We start from the raw sequence: 12470 nt of genomic DNA on the forward strand, positions 1-12470 counted from the left end.
TAATAGGTGGGGCTATGAATTAATTGCTCTGTGCTGGTGAGACAATAGAACAAGCTCCAGGGCCTACACAGTTCATTGTTTGCAGACTTGAATCAGGCAAGACTATGCACTGAATTCCCTGGCCAGATAGGGCCACTGGTTTTGCTCTGCAGGTGGAGAAATTCACAGGCTGTGGTCTCTATTCAAGACCCACTGTAAGCAGGGCTGTTGGATGGGTTATGAAGCTTACTGCATGCTCTGTTACATTCCATGGTTGGAGGGATGAAGGCTGTATTCAGCAATGGGTAGGGTTACAAATTAGTCCCTGCCTGGGTGGAGCAAGAGAACTGATTCCAAGGTCAAAGAGACTCGTTGTTTGTGGTCTTGACTCTGAGCTGACCCATGTCACAAGTTTCCTGGACAAAAGTGCCACTGACTTTACTCTGTGGATGATCAGCTCTGCCTGCTGTACTCTCTGCTCAAGCATTTCCGGACTACGAAGCTTCTAGGTATTCTGGCCAGCCTTTCTGTTCAGGTAGGGCTGGTAGCTACACTCAGCACTGGGTGTGCTATGACTCAGCTCCCCGACCTGGGTGGGAACAGACCAGGCTCCAGTGCTGGAAAGGCTTTTCATCTGGGGACCCAAGTCAGGCAAACCTGCACCCCACCCACTTCTCTGGTTAGATGGTGCATCATCTTGGCTCTGCAGATGGGCAGAGCTGCTGGTTGGACTACTACTTGGGCACTGGAGGTAGAAACTTGTTCTACCAAAATCCAAGTGCTGGTGTTGCAAGCCCTTCCCCCTTCTCCATCATAATCAGATTCCCTTTGCTCAAGCCCTGCAGATCCCTCTGCAGTCCATGTGAGGGTGAGACCACAGTGGGGATTCCCAGCAAGTGACCCACAGCACCGGCTGAGCTGCATGTCCACTCTGGGCTCTCTTTTCCCGCTGGAAGAACTGTAGGCTCAGGGGAGACCATTTAGCATGGTGCTACACTGGAACTGGGGTAGGGGCAACCTGGTCAGCCTATAGCTGCTCCTCTTACCCTCCTAATGTCAACTGTTTTGGTCACTGTGGTACAGGGGTGTGCTTTAGCCTCACCCCCATATTCTAGGAGTTTCTCAGTGGTGTCTTGTCCATGAATAGTTGTTAATTATTGTTATTTTGAAAGGAAGTGAAGTCAGGAACCATCTATGTCACCATCTTGGTGACATCACTCTGTTTCTTTTCCTTGCTCTAGCAGTAAAACCTTGTCACTTTGGTTAAGTCCTTGGCATTTCTCCACTTTAAATGTCTTATATATAAGGTAAGGTGAATGATCTGGATGACCTCTGAAGTTCCTTCTAACTTTAACATGATGCCTTTTGTGTTTGGTTTTACTTCTCAATGCATCCTCAAATATAGTTAACATACCTTGTCAACTATTCCCTGCACCGGTCTGTATATTCCCCACTATAATATAGGCTCCATGAGGATAGAGGAGATAAACATTTTGTTTATTGATAAATCTCCATAATGCTTTTAAATATATATTATGTAAATGATTCATGCTTATTCATTTATACTTTTATGCTATATTTTCATTCATTCATTCATCCATTCATTAATTCATCATATGTCAATTTACTTAGCAAATACTTAATGATGACCTCATCACCTGCTTCTTTTTGATTCTCTAAATCCTATCTGCCTTCAAAGTCAACTGAGCTTCAGCTTTTCTATTAAACTCTGCTGAACATTCCAGCTACAACGAATCTCTCTTATTTGAACTCCTTCCACATACACAGTAGTTGTTATCATGGACTTATGAATATAATCTTTAGGGATTTATTAATATTCTTCTTTATACTATGCTATGTATGCTACTTCTTAACATATTGTCCTTTAATATTTCTGATTTTCTCAAAGAATATGTGGACATTTCAAAGTCAGGGATATTATAACATATTTTCTAAAATTTACCCATGGCATGTAATATCTTCTAGACATAGAATCTGTAAACTGTAATTTAACACATTCTCTTTATCTCTCCCACTCTTTCTCTCTTTCTTTCTCCCTATAACACATGTGCAAGCACATACATATACACATACAATCTTGAATGGCACTTCAGTATCCTTGATTTATTCTGGTAGAAATTGACACAGAAAAGAGGAGCAAGTGATATATGCTCCAGGAAATGGCTATTGAAGTTTTATCTAACTTATGGGCATAATGGTTAATTCATAATTACCTAAAGTATAAGTGTATCATCCCATTTCTTGGTTTTGCCCATGATATGGAAATGTTCTTTCCTTCCTTGTCTTTACCACAATTTCTCCTTTTGTGGTGAGAGAAGCCGAGTAGTCTGAAGTTATGCTGGTGCACAAAGTATTTTAAAATAGGCTTCATTTATGAGCGATCATCTATGAAGGACTAACATTTAAGGAAATTGCTGTGTCCTTTTTTGAGATTACAGCTTCTATACGAGTGACAAATATATTTAGACAGAGCATAAAGTGTTCTCTGTGCATTTTTTATATAGTTAGCATTCATATCTTTTAGGATAAAATGCCCAATGGGGAAATATTGAAGAATACTAGTAACTACTAATAAATAACTAAAATAGATGTTATCCCATAAGGGATACAGCAGGCTATACTTCTGGGGAATATATTTGGATGAATGATTTATGATTCCTTTCTCAGAAAATATTGTTAATAGTTTTTCTGATTGCACATTTCCCTTATTCACTCCAAAAATTCAGAGCAAGATGAGAGAGGAAGGACAGACAGAGAGAGAGAGAGATTTCTAGCAGTTTATCTTGTGTTTACTCCTTCTAGATGAATACTGTGCATGGTAAATCTCAAAAGAAAAATAAATTTATGGTAATGCATCAATAATTCCCTATTTTATATATTTTTGTGGCCAAAGCCCTATTGATCCAATAAACCTTTGATTAAAAGAACATTATATAAATAATTCCTAATTAAGAGGATGACAAATATAGAATTATTTAAAATATAGCGCCAAACTACATCTCTCTGTTATTCTTACTAGAGAAAGAATATAAGAAGATCTCACTGAATTTGGGCTGTCTCCATATTAGAAAAAATGAGCAACATTCTAGACAAGAATAAATAAAAATGGGGACTCTCTCTGCTAGGAGAAAGTTACTCATTTAAAGATCTGCTATATGGCTTTTGTTAAAAATTTAGACCAATGCCCAAACTAAAAATAATGGTGATTGCCTTTAGCATAACACAGGAGATTTCTGAATATTGAGGTTGGAGCCTGAGAAAAGATGAATGTTCAGTGCTAAATAGAGACTTAGAAATCATCTATGACTCATTTTACAGGTGATGATTCTGAAGCCCAGAGAGGTACAGTGACATGACAGCCTTACACAAGGACCTAGAAATCCACAAGCCAGGTTTCCTCATTCTGAGGTATACAGTGTCCTTTCCTTTTGATATTTAAATTGATAAGTTGAAGTACAGTAGGTATTTCAAAGTATAGTTATTTTTATTTATTTGTAATTGCATTATTTTAAATTTCTCCTTTTCTAAAACAATTGGAAAATAAATACTAAAGTTAGTGCGCCCTTTCAAAGTTCACCAAAAAATAAGCTCCTGACATAGCTGTTGTTTGCTTTGTTTTTTTATTGGTGGTGGTGTTGCAGTAAAATATACATAACAAAACATTTCCCATTTTAGCCATTTTTAGGTATACACTTCGGAAGTATTAAATACATTCCCATTGTTGTGCAACCATCACCATAACCTCTAGAATTTTTTCATCCTCCTCAACTGAAACTTTGTACTTCTGTCACCAACTTCCCATTTGACCGGCTCCCACCCCCTACAACCACAATTCTTTCTCTCTCGATGAATTTGGCTACTCTGGCTACTTCATGTAAGTGGAATCATATAGCATTTGTTCTTTAGTGACTGGCTTATTTCATTTAGCATAATGTCCTCAAGATTCATCTATGTTGTTACCCATATTTGGTTTTAATAACACATCTATTTTCTTCTTTTCCCATCTCTACTGAGGTATAACTGACAAATAAAAATTGTATGTATTTAAGGTATGCAACTTGATGTTTTGACATACATATATTGTGAAATAATCACTGCAATTAAGGTAATTAACATATCAATCATCTCACATAGCTATCATTTTCCTCTTGTGTGTGTATATGTATGTGGGTTTTTTTTGTTTGTTTTTTGGTGTGTGGTAAGAACATTTAAGATTTAATCTCTTAGCAAATTTTGAGTATATGATACAGTATTTTTAACTATATTCACATTACTGCACATTAGATCTCCAAAACTTATTCATCTTGCATAACTGAAACTTTGTGTCCCTTGACAAAATCTCCTCATTGCCTCCTTCCCCCAGCTCCCTGGAAACCACTATTTTACTCTCTGCTTCCATGAGTTTATTTAATTTATTTAAAAAAAAAATTTATTCGAGTATAGTTGATTTACAATGTTGTGTTAGTTTCAGGGGTACAGTAAAGTGAATCAGTTATACATACACATAAATCCACTCTTTTTAGATTCTTTTACCATATAGGTCATTACAGAGTATTGAGTAGAGTTCCCTGTGCTATACAGTAGGTCCTTATTAGTTATCTATTTTATACATAGTAGTGTGTATATGTCAGTCTCAATCTCCCAATTTATCCCTCCCCCCCTTACTCCCTGGCAACCATAAGTTTGTTTTCTACATCTGTGACTCTATTTCTGTTTTGTAGAGAAGTTCACTTGTACCCTTTTTATAGATTCCAGATATAAGTGATATTATATGATATTTGTCTTTCTCTGTCTGACTTACTTCACTCAGTCTGACAATTTCTAGGTCCAGCCATGTTGCTGCAGATGGCATTATTTCATTCTTTTTTATGGCTGAGTAATATTCCATTGTATATATGAATCACATCTTCTTTATCCATTCCTCTGTTAATCGACATTTAAGTTGCTTCCACGTCTTGGCTATTGTAAATAGTGCTGCTGTGAACATTGGGGTGCATGTACCTTTTCGAATTATGGTTTTCCCTGGATATATGCCTAGGAGTGGGATTGCTGGATCATATGGCAACTCTATTTGTAGTTTTTTAAGGAACCTCCATACTGTTCTCCGTAGTGGCTCTATCAATTTACATTCCCACCAACAGTGCAGGAGGGTTCCCTTTTCTCCACACCCTCTCCAGCATTATTGTTTGTAGATTTTGTAATGATGGCCATTCTGACTGTTGTGTGGTGATACCTCATTGTAGTTTTGATTTACATTTCTCTAATAATTAGGGATTCAACGTATAAGTGAGATCATGCAGTATGTGTCTTTCTGTATCTGACATTTCACTTAGCATAATGTCCTACAGGTTTATTCATGTTGTTGCAAATGGTAGAATTTCCTCCTTTTTCAAAGCTGAATTATATGCGTGTGTGTGTGTGTGTACCACATTTTCTTTATTCATTTGTCCATTAATAGACTTTTAGTGGACTTTTAGGTTGTTTCCACATCTTAGCTATTGAGAATAATGCTACAGTGAATATGGGTGCGTAGATATTTCTTTGAGATACTGATTTCATTTACTTTGGATATATACCCAGAAGTGGGATTGCTAGATCATATAAAAGTTCTAATATTAATTTTTTGAGGAAACTCCATACTCTTCCATAATGGCTCTACCTAGTTACATTCCTACCAACAGTGTCAAGAGTTTCTTTTTCTTCGCATCCTTGCCAACATTTGTTATCTTTTGTCTTCTTGATAATAGTCATTCTGACAGATATGAAGTGCTAGCTAATTGTAATTTGCATTTTCCTGATGATTGGTTATGTTGATATATACCTGTTCACCATTTGTACATCTTCTTTTGAGAAATGTTTATTCAGGTTACTTAACCATTTTTTTTTCTATTGAGTTGTATGAGTTTCTTATATATTTTGTATATTAACTCTATCAGATAGATGGTTTGCAAATATTTTCTCCCATTCCATAGATTGTCTTTTCATTCTGTCGATTATTTCCTTTGCTCTTTCTACAGAAGATTTTTAGTTTGATGCAAGCCCACTTGTCTGTTTTTTTTTTTTTTCTTTTCTTGACTGTGCCTTTGGTGTCATATCAAAAAAATCATTGCCTAGACTACATCGAGAAGCCTTTTCCCTATGTTGTTTCCTAGTAATTTTAAGGTTTCAGATCTTTACATTTAAGTCTTTAATCTACTTCGTGTTGAGTTTTGTATATAGTGTGAAATGAGTCCCATTTCATTCTTCTGCATTTGAATATCCAGTTTTCCCAACACCGTTTATTGAAGAGAGTCTATTGTTTTCCTTTTTTTTATAAAGAGGCTGAGATTTCACACTGCTTGGATTATAATAAAGTTACAGGCATGACTGTAGAAAACACTAGAATCCTGGGTGAGAGAGAAAGGAACTTCTTACCCGTGGCACAGTAAGAAGCATGAGCATCCTGTTTGTACCAGCCTTGCCCTTCAAGTCCCACAAATCAGATGGGAATGTGCCAGATATATTGCACTCACAGTGGTTACGCATCACAGCTGAGGATCCCTGAGTTTAGGGGATTCAAACTTTTTTTTTTCCCGATATGCTGCAAGCAAACCTGCTCATTGTCCCAGAAAGAGATATTCTTTGTTAAAGAGGACTGTAAGTAAATCTCTCTTTTGTTTCTGAGAGAGCTCCATCTTCCAAGGCTGTTTTTCTACAAACATCCTTGAGAAGATAGTCTGGTTAAAAAAAAAAAAAAAAAAAAGGCAGTCAGTGCTTCACTCACAAGATATGCAGTAATGCAATAGACGTGGAAACTGTGATGCAACCACCTTCTATTATTTTATTTTCACTTACTAGTAGAATCATGAATTCATTCATTCTTCTCCTCCCTTTTTTCTACAGTTTATTCAGTAAAACTTCCATCTCTTTGCCAGAGACAGTTCTATTCTTCCATAACACTCTATTTCAACCAAATGGAATAGGTCTTTCTATCTTAAATCAATCAGTCCATTGACTTTTCTAACACAATGACAGTGTCTTTTCTGATGCTCTTCCTTCAACTTAAAAAATCCTCTAACACTTACTTCTACTAATTGAAACCCTCTGCTTCCCTCAAGTAATAAAATACTATATTCATTATCCACTTTTTTCTGATTCCTATGATTGGAACTAAACACCTACTTTTGTTGAGTTCATGTAACAATGCAGCTTACATCCTTAGGACACTTTTTCAATTCTTGCTTTCTTTGGCATTTGTCAGAGTTATTTATGATTAGTTCTAACTCCCTATCTTGGAGGGTAAATTCCATGGGAAGAGAGCCTGTTCAATCCTCACATTTTTAATACCCTGCAGTGCTTTGCAGTTTCTTGCTCATAGTTGGAAATCACATATTAATTAAAACTGATATATTTGGAATTTGGTCTGTGTTGCAGCTGGGCTTTTATTTGGTATGCAAAATTACAGTAATTAACAAGTGATTACATCATTTTGCTTTTTTTCTATGCACTTTTACTTCCATAGGAGAGTATATATATGTTTTATATATATACATATATATATATTCCATAAAGCACAAATGGCGTAGATAGATAGATGTAGATAATATCACCACATATATGCTATATACATTATCTATCTATATCTATCTGTCTATCAATCTATCTGCTGTGTATGTGCTTTATTCCCTCTTCCTAGCCTATATTATTGTGCCTACTGAGATGGAATTCAGAAACCAGGTTCTATCTTTTGCCTGTTGATTGGTTACAGTTGGAAAAACAGGTATATTGCCACAACAACAACAGCAGCATATTAGAAATGGGGCCCAGGAACAAAATGACTAAAAATAAAATAAACTAAAAATACCAAGTATGTCAAGGATGTTGAGCAGCTGGAATTCATGTATTGCTGGAGAGAGTCTAAATTGATCCAATCACTTAACAACATTGTTTCACAGTATCTGTTAAGGCTAAACACACATATTCTGTATCCCAGCAATTATTCTCCTGGGTATACATCCCTCCAAAATAAATGCATATGCCCATCAAAAAGCATGAACAGAAATGTCCATAATAGGTTTATTCATAATAACAAAATAATGGAAATAGTTCAAATGTACATCAACAGAATAATTGGTGAATTGAGGTATATTCATACAGTGGACTACTACATAAAAATTAAAATAAATGTATTTCTGTTACACATTACCATATGGTTGGATCTTTTAACACAAAATGTTGCATGGAGTTGTCAGACACAAAGAGTGCTTATAGTATCATTCCATTATGAAAAGTTCAAAATTTGTGATGATAGAAGGAAGAATAGCATTTACCTTTGTCAAGTATTTACTATGTGGGGGAGAAAGGGAGCCTGCTGGCATGCTACAAATTTTCTATATTTTGGTATATGTAGTTATACATGCGTGTATATATGTGTGTATGTATACACATATATAGTGTGTGTATATATTGTGTATTTATAATACATGTGTATATACATTCACACAGATTCATCAAACTATATAGTTAAGATTTAAACAGTTTTTTGTAGGTAAATTACTCCTTAAATTTTTGAAGGAGGAGGAGGAAATGGAACTGTATTATTGGTAAAATGAACAAAACCTGAGGTCTAGGACCTAGAGACTGGAAATTCCTCTGGGCGTAGGTCATATTTTTGGTACCCTGGCCAAGGTTAAGAGGTAAGGTACAGAATGGGAAAGCACTGGAGAGAGTGATGATTCACACAGTAAAGGGTAGAGAGCAATTCAAGGAAGAGCAGAATAGATCCTACATCTAAGTGTAAGGAAAGATATAAAGAAAATAGAACTGGAATTTATTTGCGTGCAGTTCAGGGAAATAGATGTGCATGTTGAAAAAAAATTCGAATAAAAACTGAGTTCTCATACCAATACCTGATTTAGACTAAATACTGACATTTCATTATCAACAATGGAAGCCAGTAGATAAAAGATTAATATCTTACATAATTAGAAAAATAGTGAAAGTCAACCTAGAATTTCAGGTGGAATAAAATTACCAAGAATTAGGGGGGAAAAAAGACATTTTCAGAAAAACAACAATGGAGTTTACCATTAAATATTAATTAAAGAAAATTACAAAGAATACACTATGTAAGAAACGTGATCCAGAACGGGAAACTGGAGATATAATAAGAACTGGTGAGCAAAGAAATTGATAAACATGTGAAAATTTAAACAAATATTGATGGATTTTGACCACATAAAATAATAAATTATGTCAAAATCATAGTATTGATAAAAGTAGACATTAAAAAATAGTTTGAAAGTAGGGATTACTGTGATAACTGTTAAGCATTCTAAATTTCTTGTATTTTTCAGGAGGGTAAAATATTGACTAACTTTGCACTTTGTCATATGTGATGTGCATATTAAACTTAACTAAATAACATAATAATAGATTGAATTCCAGTGGGTGTGTGAGAATGCAATAATAAAAAATAATAATTGTATTCTACAAAAAGGTAAAATTGAAGTGAAATGAGAAACAGAAAAATAGGGCAAATATAAACGTATAACATAGGAGAAATATTTCTGAATATATTATCAATCACAATAAGTGTAAATAGATAAAAGTCTTCCATTAAAAGACAAATCTATTCAGGTTATTTTAATAAAACACATACAATATTCTAAACAACTAAAGAGTCAAAGATGAAACAAAATTGCCAATAAAAATATTTAGAAATAAATGTACATAAACTATTACTGATTAAATGCTAAAGATGAAGCTAAAACATTTTATAAGGGGAAATATTTAGCATTAAATACTTACTCTTAAAATGGTTCATAATTAATGAGTTGCGTTTTCATATTAAGATATATTAGGGAACCAGGAGAAACATGAGTAACATAGAAGAAAGAAAGAATAATAATAGCAGAAAGGAATAAAATAGAAAACAAGCATAACATAGAAAAGACCAACGAAGTATTATACTAGTGCTTTGAAAAAATTAATTAAAGAGATGAAAATATTAATAAATGAAAAAGAGAAAAATGATATAATGACATTTTATTCTATAAAAGGACAAATAGCTACTGATGTTGAAGAGATGGGAAAGGTAAAAAAGTTATAATATATATCAATAAATGTATGAACTCTGTGAACAAAAAACTTTTTAAATCCTAGTAAAATAAAACTCACCAAAACTGACTCTAGAAGAAACAGAAAACCTACAATTTATAGCCATCAATGAAATTAGTTCATTATTTAGAAATATTACCTCCAGGAAGTTATAAGGCTAAGAAACATTATTTCTATCAGTCATTATTGATTGTTAGAATTTAAATTCTAAATAAATTCTTCCAGATATAGAAAAAGGGGGAAAATTATCTAATTCATTTTAAAAAGCTAAGATAACCTTGATGCAAAATCCAAACAGGGGCAGTACAACAAAGGAACAATCTAACTCAGGGTAAGTTTATAAAAACCTAAACCAAAAAGAAATAAACTGAATCAAGTAACATAAAAAAGTAAATACATCATGACTACTTTCAAATAACTTTAATGCTCCATAATCAATTAATGTAATCTACCACATTAAATGTTTAGGAGAAAAGGATTAATTATCATTCTAAAATAGAGAAGTGTTCAATAAATTCAAAATGAATTTAAAAGCTAAAAAGTTAGCAATTCACAGATTCAGGGAATTTTCTTAACTTGATAACAGGAACCTATAAAAAAGTTACAACAAGCATGATATATAATGGGAAAATATTGATAACAATTTCCTTTGGATCAGGAAGAGGACAAATATGCACACTAATCCAACTTCTGTTTAACATTGTAGTGACTTACAAAGGAAGACTACAATAATGACATAAATGCAATACCATACAATACAATAAAATATGGTTTGAGAGTGAAGAATCAAACTAATTATATGCAGATGCTAAAATTGTTTATGGAGAAATGTAAAGAGAACATTAAAATTTTTTTAGAATTAATAAAAGGTTGTTGGATATAAAATCAATATACCAAAATTTGCATTTGTAATTAGAAGGAAAAATAAATTCAGCTAGAAACTGTAATTAAAAATACATCATTTAAAATAATAGTAGATTATTTAAAGTACCTGAAAAAATTTTAATGGAGAATATAAAATTCTATAATGTAATGGAGAATTATGAAATTTAATGGAGAATATAAAATTCTACTTTATGACATGAAAAAGAGCTTAGTAAATTAAGAAACATGGAATGTCCTGGATTGGAATATTTAATATCATAAGGATATTAATTCTCCCCAAACTCATCTACAGATTTAATGCATTTTATTTAATGTCCCATTGGTTTTATTTGTGTATTTGAGTGTGACAAGGAGGGCTGGAAATTGACATGTTGATTCCCAGATGTGTGTAGAAAATTCAAAAGTCAAGCATTCAAGGAACTCTTGTAGAATAAAAAAATGTGAGGAATTTCTCTTAAGGACTTCAAAACTTTTAAGAGGTATTAGTAAATAAGACAATGAGATGTTATTGGGGAAATTTATAAATAGACAATTGAAACAGATTTGAGAGCAGGGAAATAGATTATACAATGGGAGTCCAGAAATAATTTATGACAGAGCTAAATGGCAGGGCCAATCAATGAGGAAGTAATGGGCTTTTTAATAGATGGGTCTGGGTCAGAAGAAAATTGTACACACACACACACACACACACACACACGTAAGTTTCAATATATATAATTAATATATATTATAGAACCTTGCACCATTCACAAAAATCCAATTTCAGGCAGATTAAATCCTAAAATATGAAAGACAATCCTAAATTCTATAAAAAACAGGTATATTAACTCATTTAATCCTCTATAACCATAATATTATTTATAACTTTTGTTATTCATAATTTATAGATGGGCAACTTGAGACTGAGAGGAGTGGAATATCTAGCTCCAATCATTCAGCAATTAAGTCCTGGAACGAGAATTTGAACATCTGCAATTTGAGTGGAGAGTCTTTTTTTAGCTACCTTTGCCAAAATGCATTGTTTTGATATCTGGGTTGATAAGGATTTCCTAACCAGCATCAAAACATTCAGAAAAAAATTTGGTAAATTTAAGTACATTGAAATAAAAAAAGAATAAAAACATATCTTCAATAAAATGGTCTATAACCAAGAAGAGTATATTTGCAATAATTTTGTGAAATTATTATCCAGAGAAATTAAAGATTCTATGAATCCATTAAAAAAAAAAAAAGACAAACACTTCCATAGAAAAATTGGCATGTGGACAGAATGGGCATTTTCTAGAAGAAAAAAACAAATGAGAATTTCAAAATTCAATCACTATGAAATACCATTTTACTATTAGTTTACAAAAATTATAAAATTCTAACAGTAACAAATATTGTGATGATGTGGAACAGGATTTCTCATTTCCTAGTAGGAAACTAAATTAATCCAACCATTCTGGCATTACCTAGAGGAGCTTAACATATACATAGGTTAT

Source organism: Eubalaena glacialis, chromosome 8 (genome assembly GCF_028564815.1).
Source record: "Eubalaena glacialis isolate mEubGla1 chromosome 8, mEubGla1.1.hap2.+ XY, whole genome shotgun sequence".
Lineage (NCBI taxonomy): Eukaryota > Metazoa > Chordata > Mammalia > Artiodactyla > Balaenidae > Eubalaena > Eubalaena glacialis.